This window comes from Metopolophium dirhodum, chromosome 6, assembly GCF_019925205.1.
Source record: "Metopolophium dirhodum isolate CAU chromosome 6, ASM1992520v1, whole genome shotgun sequence".
NCBI lineage: Eukaryota > Metazoa > Arthropoda > Insecta > Hemiptera > Aphididae > Metopolophium > Metopolophium dirhodum.
This window is the reverse complement of record NC_083565.1, coordinates 30,865,119-30,883,697: the sequence shown is the minus strand read 5'-3', so window position 1 is coordinate 30,883,697 and position 18,579 is coordinate 30,865,119. Positions and strand designations below refer to the sequence as shown.

At 25.7% G+C, this 18,579-nt stretch overlaps 2 pseudogenes; both read right to left on the bottom strand.

Moving 5' to 3' along the window:
• Window positions 1–5,902: 5,902 nt before the first annotated feature.
• Window positions 5,903–7,180, bottom strand: LOC132946391 (uncharacterized; annotated as a pseudogene).
• Window positions 7,181–10,292: 3,112 nt separating this feature from the next.
• Window positions 10,293–17,143, bottom strand: LOC132946576 (uncharacterized; annotated as a pseudogene).
• Between the last annotated feature and the right edge of the window lie 1,436 nt (window positions 17,144–18,579).

Below are 18,579 nucleotides of genomic sequence, written 5' to 3'. Positions count from 1 at the left end.
ATAATATGTCAATTCTCAATATATTCAAGTCCGGAATTAGTTAATTCCGAGTTAAATTCCTATTGAATAGACTAGAGTACCTATAACTAATCTGCAAGTCGTCCAGAGAATCAACTGATATAATGCCGAAATATTAATATATCAATATACCTATAACCTACCTACCTATAATACTAGGTCCGATACTCGAAATTAGTGCTAAACTTTTAATTTTTTAAATACAACAAAACAATTCGTAGGTAATCATTAGGAAATAGAAGTCGGATGAACTAAAATTGACAAATATTGAAATATGCATCAAATCCATAAATTGTTTCACCCTTTAAGTTACAATACCTACCGTAGAAGGTATAAAACATACCTTACTAATAACAAACAATTATTCATACTATCAAAAATTCATAACTTCAACAAATAAAATCACTACCTACTACATATAGCAAAAAATACTAAAAGGTACGTAACTGATTGTTGCTGGCTGAAAATAAATAAAAATTAAAATTAGATAACCATGGATACTACCTAGCCGGTCGGTATATCGACGCTGAATAATAAACAAATTTAAATATTTTGTTTTAGCTAAAAAAAACAGTGTGTATTATATTGAACAATTTTTCTTTTTGGTATTACCCGTCGATTTATATAGTATCTCCAAAATAAACTACAACCAAAAGTGATCACGTTTTGATGGAGATGATGACCATACATCAGAAAACTGTCGAATATCCATGATGTCGTAGGTAAGAATAATAATAACGAAATTATTAAATCTGGCGATATTAATCATTGTACAAATTATAGACCTATATCTATCTCTCTATCTCTTTCAATATCCAAAATATTTGAAAAATGATTAAAACAACGTTATTTTGAATATTTGAATATATATAACTTTTTTCTACAAACCAATTTGGAAAAATATATCAACAAAATATGCACCGTTATTAGCTTCGAATTTTATTCATTCTGGTAAGTATTGACAATGACAATATTAAGGTTAGGTAGGTAATTAGTTTGTATTCAGATTTAAAAATGCTTTGCATTAAAAAAATTTTAATATTTATGTGGTATTCTTAATATAAGAAGTGGATATTTCATATTATTTTTCAAATAGATTGCAAGTAGTTAAAATTGAAGAAATGTAAACTTGTGAAATTCAAGTTATCGTCTTGTTATTTCTTATTTACATAAAATATGATCTTATTAATCCTAATATTTCAGGAGATATTATTTGTTTTGTTGATGATACATTATAGTTTCAATTGAACATAAAAGAAATTGATGAATATCGTATTACTTAGTGAACAATGTACCTATTAATAATAAAAAAGCTTGGTCACATAAACATTCTTATGAAGCAAAGTCCTCAAAGTATATATATATATATATATATTATTAAATATTAATTTATTATTATTACTATAACATCGAATCTTATAATATATATCAAATAATATGTATTAGGTTTAATTATAAATTATAATTGAGGGTTACCGATCGGGCCATAGTGTGTCGTGGGTGCAGGCGATATCCAATGTGGGTTGAGCTGGTCGTCCGCGGGTCTATTACATATTATAGCTTTAAAACTTCTGGTTAGTACGGTATGGATTGTCATTGACTCTTCCGTCCTTGAATACAGACACCCATGGCTATCTTCACTTACCCCTTTCAGTTTCCCTCAAGTTAGTTATAATATACATAATATTAACTATTTAAGTATTAAGACATTTTTTTATATAATTATAAGATAAAATGCAATATAATAAATAATAATAATTTACTAGGTATATATTATAATTGTAAACGACAATTTAAATCATAAAATGATGAGTTAAAACAATTACTTCATATATATTAATAAGTACATTTTAAATTAGGTACATATTTTTTTTACCTATTTTACAGTGTAAATGTATAATATTTAGCACTTAACATTAAAATTTTTCAATATTTTTAATTTATGATCTCGTCGATTTAACAATTATTTAATTACCATTGACATCGCACAGAAACAAAACAAAGAAATTGCATTTGCATAATTTAAAAAATGACATTATTTTTGGTACATAAATTATATTATAATATTATCTCCGTGTAGCATTCTACCTCTGGTTCTGAGAACTATTTTTCTTGGCTCTGTCTCTCCTCTACAATATAATTTTATTTTAGTAATTATAAATTGTATGAATTACTAAAATATCCTACGATTCCCCCTATTAAATACAATCCATAAATGTGTAAATCCTGAAAGTTATTGATTACGTTTTCCAATGCGTTGTCTATATCATTTACGATTTCATCAAAGTTTTGGGTGGATTAGTGTAAATTTTTTAATTAGGAGGTTTTTTTAAATTCACTAATTAAGTACTTCGAAGACTATAGCGGGTTGATTTTAGATAAATTAACAGGACATGTTTTAACACTTTGAACTGCTATGGAAAGTCAAGATGATGCTCAACTATTTATTAAACAATTTGGAAAGTTTGATGATAGCAACTGGATAATTGATAATAGGATCAATAAGGGGAATAATTGTCGGTCAGTATATTTTTGTTAATCGATTAATACTTAAAGTCTAAAGCATGCTATTGTAAACAAACTAAAATCTTGTAATTTAAATATATTTAAATATTAATAATTTGTATTAATTTTTACATTTATATTTTATATTACACACCACCATATTACTACCTAATTCTTAAGAACAAATCATAATTTACAATCACACTTTGACTTAAACAAAATAATAATTTAAACTCTCAAAATATATAGGTAGTATAGTTACCATAGGTTTCTTATAAAATACTATACATAAAAACATTTATACAAATAGCAGGTACTTATTAAAATAATTAAAGTAGACCTGCATTGATATTAAATTAATTTTATTAATTAATTTTATTTCACATGAATTTAAAATATTTATACATTATACTCATACATCTTATTGTATAATAACTTAGATACATTTAAAGTTATTTGTTATTTGTTCTGTTTAAGGTTTATAATGCACAAAAAATGGCTATGCAGTTATAGCTCACACAGAAAAACCTCAAACAGCAAAAAAAATCAGAACTATGAAGGATTTATTGATATCTTAATAAAAATGGTTACAAAGGGTGCAAAAAAAAAAATTATGAATATTTAAAAAGAGACCCCCCGCTTAATACTATCATCAAAATAAATCCTTTACATAAACATAACTGTGCTAGTGCCGATGCACTAAAACGTTTATTTATTGACCCAGAAGTGAAAGCTATTTTTTGGCAGTACTTTGCTGATGGACTTTCCCCTTGCCAAGCAATAAAACAAAATATATCAAGAATTCAAACACTACCAAATTACATTGTTAAATTAGCAAATGGTGCACTAAATCCCAGACCTTGGACAGTGTATAAGCTGTGGCATAATTATTGAACAGAAAATTATTGTACTATAAAAGATCCCTTTGATAGACTGGAAGAAAAAATCCCAGAATATCTTAAACAAGGTTTTTAATTATTTGTTTATGATATTTTTATATGTACATCTACATACATGTCACCCTATTTAGTATTACCATAGAGTTTACATGTTTAGATTATATAATTTTAAATTGGATTTGCAGGTGTAATTATTAAAATAAACAAAACCACTCCTTGGGTAGTTCTAATTGTTACATCTTTAAACTAAAGAGCCCAAAATACAGAGCAGCTCTGAAATAATTTTTCTCGATTCAAGCTCAAGCTGTGATTTTTCGATGGCCTCAGTTACTGTAATTTTAACTGCAACTAAAGGTGGTGTTGTACAAATTGGTATTTTGGTGCACAGGCAACAAACAAGTATATCATATGAAAAAGGATTTAAAATGCTAAATGAGCATTTTCCTAATTGCTTTTGGAGGATTAGAGGTAATGATAAAAATAATGAACAATGAACTGATAATGGTTTTAAAATTATATCAAAATTATTTTTAGTTATTATTATTTTTGTTTTAATTCACAAATTTAATTTTTAATGTAATAGTGTCAAAAAAGATAAATTATGTTTAAAAATGTATTATAATTCATATTATTTTGTTAAATTAACTAATTATGTCTTATAAGTTATAATAATTGTAGGATACCTAATGTTAATATTGTAAAGCTTAATAGCTTATAAAACAATAAAACAAAATATGGTTTAAATCAGGGGTCGGCAACCTTTTTGATGTCAAGGGCCAAAAAATAAAAATAAATTTTTTCACGGGCCATAATTTGAATACACCTTATTTTATTTAAACAAAATATTGTAGTAATTTAAAATTTAATTTATTTAAGTACATCACTGATTGGTACATTAATTATCGAGGTATCTACAAACAAAGTTATAATAATAGTAATAAAAAAATACATAGTAAAATATAGTATAATATTGGAAAAAATCAATAAATAAAAATTAATTTGATTTTTGAGTTTGAATAGCATCAACAAGTGTATTGATAGCAGGTTTTATTTTCGATGTAGAAATTCTCAATACAACGTTTAAGTGACCATCGGTTAATCGCGAAGCATATTTGCTTTTCCGATATTTCATTAGGGAAAAAGTTTGTTTACAAATATAAGTGCTCCCAAATATGGTCAACATTATTTTAGCAAAATATTTTATTTTGCTAAATTTTGTTTCACAGAGACTCGAATAAAACTGAATTAAATTATTACAATCACGAAAAGCGGTTTTAAGACATTCGTCACTTTGCAACTCAATAATTTCCATTTGTAAACAGCTTTCAACGTCATCAATATCAACTACAAACATATTTAAAAAGAGACCCCCCGCTTAATACTATCATCAAAATAAATCCTTTACATAAGCATAACTGTGCTAGTGCCAATGCACTAAAACCCTTGCCAAGCAATAAAACAAAATATATCAAGACTTCAAACACTACCAAATTACATTGTTAAATTAGCAAATGGTGCACTAAATCCCAGACCTTGGAAAGTCAAGATAATATATAAAATCTCAAAAGTCATAGTATAGATAGCTCTATAATATACAAAAGCGAAATTTTTAAAAATAAGTAGCAATGATAATATTACCTAAACCTAATGTGAAAAAAACAATAATATTCTAATGTAATTATTTACACATGGGACTATAGGAGACGAGAGGAGGATCAGAAAAAGCTTAAATATAACAATTATTAAATAATTTTTATAGAGTGGTATTTTACATCTATTCCTGCATAATATATTGTATTCATCAATTATTATTTGGGATGTTTTTTTAAAATCTCTATTAAAATACTACGAGGATTTAAAATATGAGTTAATAATTTTTATTTATATACCTAACACTACTATAATAAATGATACATTTTTAAACATAAGGTATGAACATTTTGAATTTTAAATACTTACATTTTAAGGTTTTAGAACATTTAAAATTTATTTTGATAGTTATAACTATATAAATAATATACAAAATAAATTAAAACTATTAGTTGAATATTATATAACTCTGAATGACATTTATTACCTACGTTATCATTTATATAGAGATAAATATACGTTTAAGTGACTACAGTATTTTTTTATAACAAAAAAACATTTTCGAACAGTGAGTACTGAAATTATTTTACTATTTATATAGATGAATATTTAAATGTTTTTTTATATTTAGAAGTGAATTGATGATATAAATATATAAGACAGTAAAATCGAAACTTTATAATAATCCACCTTTATTATTATTATTATTATATTATATTCTAAATCTGAACAAAGTTAGGTAATGTTGTAAATATTAAATACTATTAATATTTGTATAAAGAGAGCAAATATTGTAAATAGCAAGAATTCTTAAAATATATACCTGCAGATAAGTGCAGAACAGTAGTATACTAAAAAAAAAAATAGTGGATGATTTTATAATTGTTTTATTAGTGAGATTTGGCATAATTTATATTTAAATTTAAATATTGCGTTAAATTATGAAGACGCTTAGGCTGCTTGATTTTTTTTTTGTAATTGTGTGTCTACCAGCTGTGCAGTAATTTTCTGTTGGAGGTCTTCCTGCATTATTTCGATGCATACCCTTGTAGTTTCCTCGTCTCCTAGCCACTGAAGTAGGTTGAACACGAATACGTCTTCCTCGTTTAGAACTAAAGTAATAAATAAAAAACAATTATAAATGAAGCAGCATAATACTATTGCATATTTTTTAACACAGTTATGAAATACCTAGTAATACTAATTAAACATTTACCTAGAAGCACTATTAATAACAAAGTCTACAGCTTGAGTTGGAGTAATTTTTTTTTAAATATTTTTTGTTAAAATAGTTAAATATTTTATTGATGTTTCTGAAACATCTTTTTGTAAAACAAGTCCAAGGTTATTTATTGCATTTAAAAATACTACCAACTTTTTTGAAAATTGTTCGTTTAATAATTGCTGGCTTGCTTCATTTTTAGATGAAGTATCATGTGAGTGTAATTGTTGATCTTTTGATTCACTACAATTATTTTGATCACTTTCTGACACAACTGTTATAGTTTGTTCAACTAAGGTATTTTTCTCCATCAGTGATGTTTGAGGAGTTGATAGTCCAAAGAAATCCTGTAATAAAGAGTTAGTACATAGTTCACATCTTAATTAATCTAATAATTGAGTAAATTTTGTTTTATAGTATACATTACTTCAAAAAATGGTTTTGGTGGACACTCATCACCAAGAGCAATCAAAGCTAGAATATAGCGATCATTACAATTAACTACTGGACAATTTGGAAATTCTTTTGAGCTTGGAAAATGTTTTTTTAGAAAAGCTTGGTGTTTGCAAAATCCCCCCTGTTGACCACTATAGCAGCTACACAAACCAACTATAGTATTAACCTCGTACATGTTTTTACTGTCTTTAGTACTAGGCACTTTATATACATAATCAGCTATTTGCACCACAGTGCATATATTTACTGTTGACATTCGAGTAAGCTGTATTTCAAAATGGTTTTTTGATCTTCTGTTATAAGCAAAATCTAACAAGCGGTTAATAAAATATTTATCCTAAATAATAGCAATAAATTCAATAAGTGCAACTATGTTATAAGCTTTTGTGCGTTTCAAAACAATTTCTTTTAAAATACGAATAAATGCCTCAGAATAATTATTTGTTTGATTATTTCGTGTTATGAGACTATAACTGTTTCTATAAAGCATTGACCACTGATTGCTTCTTTTTAAATTTTCATGTAAACGATCTTTAAATTTTTGATTATTTTCTTTTTGATTTATGTTATTTATAGAATCTTGAAACTCATCATCAGTTTTAGAATATACTACCTGAAAAATACAATACCTAGTATTTATTTGTATAATAAGTTCAGCATAATTAATTTAACGTTGTTACCTGTTTAAAAAGCTCCATAAAATTTTGCCTCTGTGTAGGCAATACATTACTTCCAGTTGACATTAGCCATCTCCATTCTGCTTGCATGAAATGAAATAGGCAATGTAATTGAGTTGTTAAGGGCCAAACTTCTTTAATAGCATTTGTTTCGGCAACAGAATAATCAGTCATAATTATCTTTGGGTACTAAATGCAAATTAAAATTACAAAGAGTTTATTAAGAGCAATGTAATTAATGCTCATGCTTTAAAGACTTAAAAATAATCAAAACCAGGATTGGTACTATAAAGGTTTGATACTTAGTTAAGAAAAAATATTGAATATCTATAAATCATAAATATTTTATCAACTTCTTAAAATTAGAAGAAATTTATAAATTATGTGTTTACTTTTAAATTCATATTTTAAATAATAAAAACTATACATATTATTATTGTTATTATTATTATTTTAAAAGTATAAACTAATAACTATCAAGCTATTAATAAGGAAATAGGGAAATATTTGTATTTTGTATTTGTATTTGTATTTTTATTTAAAAACAAATATACAATTATACATTTGAATTATCTATCTTCTGTAAGCTATGCTTGTGGCGAAGATAGAGAATTACAATTAAATACATTACTTAAAAACTAAAATTAGAGACAATAATTGCATAATAATCTATAGTATAGAAAGAAAGAAGAAAAGAAAAGTGGATAAGTGGATGTGGCTCATCTGTACCGTAGGTTACAAGTGGGTCACTGTAATGGATGGTGTTAAATTTGAATTCAATGATATAATATCATTGTATAAGAAAAACGATTCTGAGCGAAAACGGTCAGTCACCCTATGATATTACCAAGTATATTTGATCATATTATTGTGAATAAAGTAATTTATATGTAACCTATTTACGTGGAGCCTTGTTTTAAATTTTTAATCCTTAGCCATAAAAGTTAAACATTTTATACATTTTTAACTACATAACAATTTATAAATTATAAATTTGATAAATGTTGTCAAAATTAAAACTTTAAATGCTTATAAACAAAAATTGTGCAAATGTATTTTTAATATTTTTCAACTGCTATTAGAACGATATATTAGGAGCCTTATATTAAATTTTCACGCTTTTTTACCCAACAAAAAAATAATAATCAACAAATTTATAATTTAAATTTAGGTATGAAATTAAAAATTATTAATTATTAAAGATTAAAACTTGTAACACAAATATAGTCTACTAATAATATGTTACTGTTGTTAAAGTACAAATTATTATATTATACTATGTTTGTAAGTATTAAATATTTATATAAAATAATTGTATTTTTGAGTATCTAATAAAGAATCTTAAATATAATTATCATTTGGCATAGGTCATGAATTAATAATTATTGATTTTTAAAATTTTTTTTGTATTAAAAAAAATTGCTGTAATTAGGTAGGTATAATTATAAAAATTTAAAATTAATTAAAAAAGGTTTATTAAAAATAATAATGAAATATTATTTTTAATTTATTGGTTAAGAATTAATTTCAAAATTAAATAATTCACGAGATTTATAGTAACAACTTATTGTATGACACTAATTTGATGTAACATCGGTATACATTGCACTTTTTACAGCTATAGATATGATACAGATTAATTTATTATCTGATCTATAGGCCATGGTGTCATGAAAACATATGTAATTACTTAATAGATAATGTTTTAACTTATAATTTAAACCATATTTTGTTTTATTGTTTTATAAGCTATTAAGCTTTACAATATTAACATTAGGTATCCTACAATTATTATAACTTATAAGACATAATTAGTTAATTTAACCATATCGCAATAGGCATCGGGAAAGTCTAGCCTATGGCTATTGCATGTTTGTATTTGTTAAAAAATGAAAGATACGGTTAATACGTATACTGAAAAGATACATAAGTTTACAAGGTATAAATTAAGTAGCAAAAACTATGTTTATATCATGGTAAACAGAAATTAATTACAAAGAAGGCAAGAAAATAACAATAGTACAATATCTTAAACTGAAGCCTAAAAAAGAACAAGTATAGGTATAATTTACTAATAATCAACATTTAAAAAATAACAGTAATTAAATGCATGCAAAATGTACACTAACAGTATCAAAAATGCAAAATAATTAACCATTTATAAATTAATTAATATTATATTCTGAACTTATATAATATTAAAATTGATTTAGTTTCTTTATTACCTATTATTGATAGTAAGCAAAAATGTTACATTTTTAAATATAGCTAGATACAAACAATATAATCAACACATGCAATTGAATTATGATAAATAATTAATACCCAAAATTGTGTTATGTAGTTACTGACTTAGTTACTGGCGGTGGAAAATATGGACGAATTGTATATTACAGAATTCATAGAAAAAAAATGTATTTTAGCGTAAAAATTTAAGCATATTTCGAGATTAGAGAATTTAGCCTATTATACATATTTAAAAACATTTTGTATACTTGTTCATCAAAAATAGTTTTAGTTGTAAATGACTAAGTATTTAGTTGCAAGAAAAAAAATGTTTTTAAATTAAAAATCAAAAACAATAGAAGTTGGTCAATAACTTGTTTGTTATTAAATTAGAAATGTTATTAATTTAAAATTAGACTGATTTTAAATAATTTACCAAAAAAAAAGATGTATATAACATATTTTCAAGTTTAAGCATACTATTCAATGTTAAACGTAAATATTTTAAATTTATTAAGTTTAAAGTAAACGCCATAAACCTATTATGTACATGTTTCTTATTGTAACTTGTATATACATTTTTAAGCTTTGAAGTAAAAAATCCTATTTTCTGAAATTTTTACCAATTTAAGGATTAAAAGGAGAATGTTTGGAGGGTCTTTTAATAGCATATTTTAAACTTTTAATTGTGTTGATTAGTTATAAGTTTTTAAGAGCCAAATCCGAATATCCCAATTTATATAAGGTTAGGCCCATTTTCTCAATGACCAAATGCATTCCGCGTGTTTATAAGTACTGTGGAACCGAATGAGTTTCTTGCTTTTTCATAATCATCCTTCTTCAGATACAAATCCCCCATCAACATGCAAGCATCGCACGCATTTAAATGATCTTTAGATTTCCTGTATGCAACAATTGCAAAAAAAAAATGCAAAAAAACATTTTAAGATTTATTGCAGCTTTATGATAATTTCTAATGTTATTCAAATACACAAAGCCAGTTCCAAATTCAAATCAAAGTTCTCAGGCTTAAGGTTCAAAGACTTTTTGTATGTTTCAGCAGACACTTTCATATTTTCTGGAAGGCAGTATCATTGATTATAGATACTAGTAAATACTAGTATTTATAATCAATGCCAGTATAAATACTGCTAAATTTTTTATAACAGACACATTTTTCGGTTATAGTGCTGTTGCATTCAGTTGCGTTTTAGTACTCTTTAACTATTATATAGGCCATTGCTTACTGAAAACAAGCATTCGTCCGATCAGGGTCTATTTCTAAGAGTTGTTTATATTTCAAAAAATTTTTTCCAAATTTACCGTTCTTATAATTATAAGATAAATATAATAATATTTAATAATTTATAATGTATTATTATTATACACCTGCTATATTGTTTAAAGTTTCTTGACATTCTTTTGTACTGTTGTAGGCAATCTTAAATTGTTTTAATACTCTTTTATTTTGTTTAACTTTAATAGTAGTTTTCCATACTCATTACGTACATGCTTTATATAATTTGGGTTTAGACCACGTACATAAGCCAAATTAGCCGTGTTTAAGAGGACATTGTACCCTCATGTGTCTCTCCGTCTATCGTTTTTATTTCTTCGTTATCGAAACTTCAAAGAAAGTTATTAAAGTTTGAAAAACAAATAATAATGGATTTTGAAACAATAATAACTTTTTTCGTAGAAGTGATATAAAAAAAATAAAAACGATATTGCACAGCCAAAAAGTTCCTCTATGTGTGGTGAAAATTTCGTTTCTTAGTTATGACAGTTGTAACCTTCTTAGTTCTTTCCCGCGCCAAAACGTTTTTGTTATGCCGTACGTGTGTAAGACGTAGACAACATATGCGGGTGCGACGTCCTCTTATGTAATTTGTCTCAAATAAAAATTAGCATAATCTGTCCATGTATCCACACAAAAAGGTTTTATTGAACATGCTTGAAATAAGTATTCTTTTGATAAATCATTTTCTGATTTTTTCATATAAACAAATGCAAAGTTTTTTTTTTTTTTTTTTTATTTGAAATAAATAATCTTAGGGGCACAATCTTATGAGGTAGAAAAATTATTCATTTTAATTAATTTTAACAATCATTTACACAATTAAAATAATTAAAGTATAACATTAAATATCAATTAATGCCACAACATACACTAAAAATGCAAATTTACTTAAAAATTCAGAATTATTAGGATGAATATTTCTCGCATTATCTAACCAGTGAATGCAATCTGCATACTTTTTGCCGTCAAATAATGAATTCGCATATAGGAGCATAACATCCAAGTCTTTAGGTTTATGTATAAGTAATTCTTTGCACATTGTTTGTGTTTTAATTAGATTTCCATTTTGATGTTCTGATATGGCAGAAATTAGAAGCTCATCTAAAAATATATATATATATATATTAAATATAATTTATAACATTGAACAATAATAAATGTTAAGTTATTTCAGTAAATGAATTTGTAGAATAACAATTGATACAATTCAAACAATAAGATAAGCTGTAATTAATTAGTATATTTATAATGTAAAATCTATTTTAAAGTAAATTTTAAGTTCTTAAATGAATAATAATATACTAAGTTTCAACACTACTTCAATTATTAAGATATCTATTCTATTTATGTTTACTCTTTAGTAGATATACCTTTGTCTAATAATAGTTTTTCAGTTTTTTAAACTAATATAAGTACCTAGTATTGAGGCACATTTCAATGAATAGCCTTATTAGGCTCAGTAAATAATTAATTTAGTGTTATTGTATTTTGTGAAACCTGGCTTCTGAATGATTTTGAATTTAAATTAAATAGCTATAAAAATATAAACTCATTAGTAACATAAAATAAATGTGATGGTTTAACTGTATTGGAAGAGAATCCTTAAACATAATAATAGTTGAAAAACAAGTACTAATTGCAATTCATTAAAACTTACGCTTAAGATGACAAATGATTTATTCTCTCTATTTTATATTTATAGATCACCCAATGATGATATAGATGGAAAAATGTATTGGTTTGTTAGTTTATTAATGTGTTTGGTTTGCTTTTATCAATAAAGATATATGAATATTTATTTTATTTAATATATATAATATTTAATATTCAAAATGTTTGAAACTAAAAACATGGATTACACATGGCATTAGAATAAGCAACATTGCAATATAGAACATAGAAAGAGATGACTTTATTAGATGACTAAAAAACTTACTTAAAAATGTAAAAATTAAAAACCATTTATTATATTCTTCAATGTTTATTTATATTTGATTTGTTTTGAATATTTCATGTTTGTGTCCTTTCATTTTAGGACAATATAGAGAATATACTGCCACTATTATGTTAATGATATATATTCATAATTTATATTATGATAGCACATAAGCATACATTAATACACCATATATAAGAGGTATAATGGGTATGAGAACAGTGAGTGAATGTATAATTTCATAATTGTCCTATTAATTAAGATATTTAAAAATTGTGTTTTTAGTTTGTTTAATTTATCAACACGAGTTATTGCTAAAAAAAACTAGAATTTTCAGGTATTTGTGGAGTTGCTAATTACATATTAAAATATTTCTTAAGTGAAAGAACTCAAACAGTGTGAGTAATTTAAGATTATAGTATGGCTAAGAGCAATATTGAATATAAATATAAATAGTAATATGGAGTTATTTAGTTTTGTCGATGATAAAACTATATTAATACCTGAACCAACAGTTTATAGATTGTACATGAAGCAAATGCGATTTTAAATAATGTGTATGCTTGGTTTTGTAAAAATAAGTTTAAGTTAAATTTACTAAAATTTAAATTTATTTGTTTTAATTCACCTGTTAATAATATTTTACATGGACATAATTTGATTGTAAAATCTAAAATGTAATCCTAGTTTAAATACCAAATTTGACCCGAAATGTGTAAATTTTGAAAAAGTTAATGACTTAGATGGGATAGTCATGTTAATTATTATAACGGTATTTAGGGTGTACATTTTTCTATGTATTTGACGAAGCCAGGTATTAGATGTAAATTATAAAGGAATTATTTATTTAGCTTTTGTGAAATCTATTTTCTCATATACTTTATCTATTTGGGGAGGAACTTTTATAACATTATCTTTAAGCTCAATGTTACAATAATTATTATTTTTAAATTTGTACTAAATCGTCCCATACTAACTAATACTATTATAATTTATGAAAAACTCAATGTAAATAATTTTAACATTATTTATAATCAAGCTATATTAGTATACCTGCATAAACATAAACATTTAACACCTGTATCACATCATAAACATAATACTAGATATAAGCAAAATGTTAATAAACTTTTACCGAAATGCCAAAAAGTTTTTAGATAAAAAAGTGTATAATATACTGGTCATTATTTATGTTGTTTGTTAAATATTAATATTAATAAGTTTGATAATTTAAAGTCATTCAAAACTACCATTAGAAAACACCAAAAATAATGTGAGAAAGGAGCACTCTCATTGTGTTTAATGACATTTCATTTTTATTTAACTTTTTTACAAATAAATAGTATTTTGAATGGCTGAAGATTGAAGCTGTGTTTCAAAAATATGTTATTAATGGTTTTGGTAGTTTTGTATAGGCGTGTGTGTGTCGATGTGTTGGCTTAATGAATATTTCATGCATAATTTTACAGAAAAACTAGTTTAATTAATTGCATACAGTTCACAAAAGTTTATAAAGTAAATTAATAGTTTAACAAAAATATGTATTATTTTATCGTGGACCAACAATGATAAAAGTAAGTGAAATAATACCAAAAATATATCCTAATTTTCCTAAAAATTCAAAAATTATTTGAACATTAACAAGGTGTGAAATCTGTATATAAAATATAAATTATAACAAAATTGTTCTAATATACTCTATTCCTTGAGAGAACATGTCGATTCTGTCCATGTAGAATAATGACCGAATAAGCTGTAATTCAAACTTTAAATGCCATTCTAATATCTATTATTAATTGTTTTTAAGTATCTAATAGAGCATCTTTACTTTGATTTTTAAATTTTCATATTATGAGCATTTTTAATTTGTGATATATCTCACTCATATCTTGCTTGAAAATTGAATCATGAAAAAAATTGTCAACTCTTAAGCATGGATGAAGTTTTTACCTTAAGGTTTGATAACGGGTCAATTTACTCTAATATCAAAACTAACATCACACTATTGAAACTAGTTAAGAGGATGTCAGCACACTGTTTGTTTTCTCTCTCTGACCCACGCACAACATAGACAAAAACCATTTGCGTAGAATCGTTTTTTCTATGTTTTTAAGTAATTTCAGAGTAAAATCACTCATAACGGTTTTATATTTTATTTTTATTTGACATTGTATTTGACATCCAAAATAAACAAAAAAATTTTGTAAATTTAAATTCTGTTTAAATCGTTTTGAAACAATATTTAGAGAAATATCGATATGTCTTTCTTAAAAAATATTAACTCTATCCTTTTTTGTAATGAGTGATTTTACTCTAAGATTACTTAAAAACATAGAAAAAAACGATTCTGAAATGCGTTTTGTCTATGTTGAATGTGGGCTAGAGAGAACAACAAATAGTGCGCTGACATCCTCTTAACAAAAATATGCCATTTCTTATATGTGTATGATGGAGACAACAATTGCATGGGTAGGTAGCGTCCTATTAAGAAATATTTATAAAAAAAAAATTAGTGTATACCTATATTTTATAATACCAGAAGGCTTTTGAATTTGTTAGAGAAATATTGTTATAGAAAGCAAAGTGAGTATTGAATTAGTTTAGACAGAAAATTAATTTAAAATGTTTTACATGAATTTTAAGTTTTATATTTCATATATAAATATGGTAGCAACATACAGGGTGAAGCTTACATTATATTTTATTAAACCCAGATACCAATCCTGGAGCAGTTTACAAAAAAAAAAGTCGTTTGGTCATAGGTTATGTATGCTCATCTAAATATAACATAGCAATAGATAGTACTGATAATAATTATAACTTACCTAGGCGTTCACTATATTTCTAAAAAAAAAAAATATATAATTATATAAATATATTCTAAAAATTTGAATTTTATTAGTTTATACCTCCATAGCCCCATAAAGTAGTGTTAGGGTATCTCCTAACAATTTAATTGAGCTGACTTTTGCAAGGGTTGCTCCAGCCAAATCTTTCACTTTGGTAAACCCTAATTTGCCAAATTCATGTAAGATATGTAGAAATCTGTTAAAAAAAAAACAATTAATTTTAAAATAAATTAGTAATACGTTAACAGACCTATAACATTTAAGATCTATACTTAAGGTAATATTAATAATAATTGTAAAATATTTACTTAAAAGTGTCATTTTCTGATAAGATCGCTGTAATAACTGATATCGGTGCTTCAGAGTCAGAATGTTTTGGAAAAAATACATCCTGTAAGAGTTAAAATTATTATTTGATGAATAAATTTAATGTATATTTATTCATAATTAATCAAATGCGTTTAATAGACATTTTTTGTCTTAAAAGTAAAGTACATGGCAAAATACTGCTCAGGGGCTCATATTTAGCTTTATTAATCTGCTGTTATGCGAATAAATTATATATATATAAGGTGAATCTATTTATCATTAGAGTACTTATCAATTCAGTAACTAGAGTCCTTTTAAATATCAAATGGAAAAACAGGATTTTCCTGATTAAAATGAAATCATAGTTCATACAATTAATGTCCCATAAACATCCCATATACATAGTTAAATTATTAATATATTGCTTACCAATGATGACGAACTCATAGTTGGAAATATAACCAATTGATTTTTCAAAATAAAGACAGCAGCTAATGATCCACATAAACTTTTGACCAAGTCTGTTGTCAGTCAACTGCAAAATAAAATATATACTGTAGTAAGTAGAGGTACATTAGAATAAATATAATATAAATATATTTACAGATGTTATAAAGTAAAATATTACAGTGATATTACAACTACATAAGGCGCTTTATAGGCTGGCCTAAACAGGAATTAAATAAAACAAAAAGACTTAAGATGGAAACATAAACATTCATTGTTATAAAAGATATGTATATTTGGAATTATGGTAATAGTTGTCTCCAGTCGTGGAAAAAACACAATAATAATATAAAGTACAACCACATGCCACACTCTAGAGAACCTATTATAAGAGATTCTCTCACACACTGGTATATTACCGGCATATACAATGCTACGTCGTCTACTCGTCTGCTTATTTGTCTTGTCTATCAAAAAACGCAGACAGGTGTACATCATAATTAAACATAAATATGGTATTAACTATACCTACCTAATAATAAAAACATGCATGCAGTTGAGATTATACCATTGTATTTAGCCATGTATTCTAGCACACACTACTTATACCCACTAACCGACAACGATGAAGTGGTGATCCACAGTTGGAGTCAAAACTTAAAAGCACTCAGCATAGAATATTGAAAAGGTATTCCAATCACAGTTGTAGACACATAGAAGTTTTGAACGGACTATGGTTCCAGATTCCAGTATTCCAGTCCGCTATAAAGTATTCAAGTCCAGTGAAGTGAACAAGCAAGGATATCGATAATTGTATGACTATAAATTACACATTGGAAATTTAGAAATTCATAGATGAATAAAATATGTTAATATAGGTTATAAAGGCGTATACAACTACAAGAACGCCATTGGTCCACGAGTGATGGTCCGTGTGACGTGGCTGCGTGTAGATCTGCAGCAGCTGACGTGCCCATGACAAAATAAATAGGTATGCTATCAACTTTGTGATACGCAACTGTGTGTTCTCCCACCACAAAAATTACGTCATCCGTTCTCCGATATTGTATATTATTATTATTATTATTATTATTATTTCTGCTGGTGAGAACGGCTTACGCGACACAGTTCTTGGTGAAGTGCGGTAGGGGTGCGCGTTCTCGACCAATATTAGTTACGTTGATAGCATACCTATTTATTTTGTCATGGTTTAGCCGACGATGGCACGCCGTGTACATCCTCCATGAACGGTATAAACCATATTATGTCCATATGTACAAGCCATGGTTATATACTATTGGCGGCAATTGTGCTTGGCGATTTTTATCGTTCTCTATAATTTCGAATCTATGATGGGTAGTTGGTTATATATAGGGGTATATAGGGATTAGAGACATAGGTATATATACCGGAGCCGGTGAACTGGGTGAACTAACTGGCTGGCGAAAAACGACATTACCTGTTGACCGTAATTTATAAACTAAAATATATAAAAAATACTATACAGTTCGGTGTTTGCAAACTGTTTTGATATTTATTGACGGGTTTTTATTTATATGATAACAATAATGTTGTTTTTATAATATTGATAATGAGTAATAATCAATTAAAAATGAAAAATTATAGAAATTATTCAATATCTATAGTTTGTTACCTACCTATTAAATAAAAAATTATTTCAAACGTCACTGAATTCTGTCAAAAAGGTATTAGAATATAAAATAAGTAGGTAATAATTAATTATTATACATTTATACGATTACCCTTTTTCACGTAATTTTTTCTATTAAATGTTGAAATATTTATCTATGTAATGGCTGAATAATATGCCTTTAATGAAGTTATAAACAAAGTAAATAGGTAATTGATATTATTTGAGTTACATTTTTTTTTTTGATACCTAACTTAAACTCATTATGATTGATTAAAGAAACCATGTTTTTTAGTTTTATATTCAAACCATATAAAAAAAATCATCTTTCGTGTGGCGGCATTCGTGCGACGCCGTCAACGACTACCGTATTCTGCAAACCAGCAATAATTAAGTAGGTCTATATAACTATGCATTTTCGTAATTTTTATACATTTTAATCTAATTTATCTTTAAAAGCTTATATAAATAATATATCTTATAGAATAGAAACT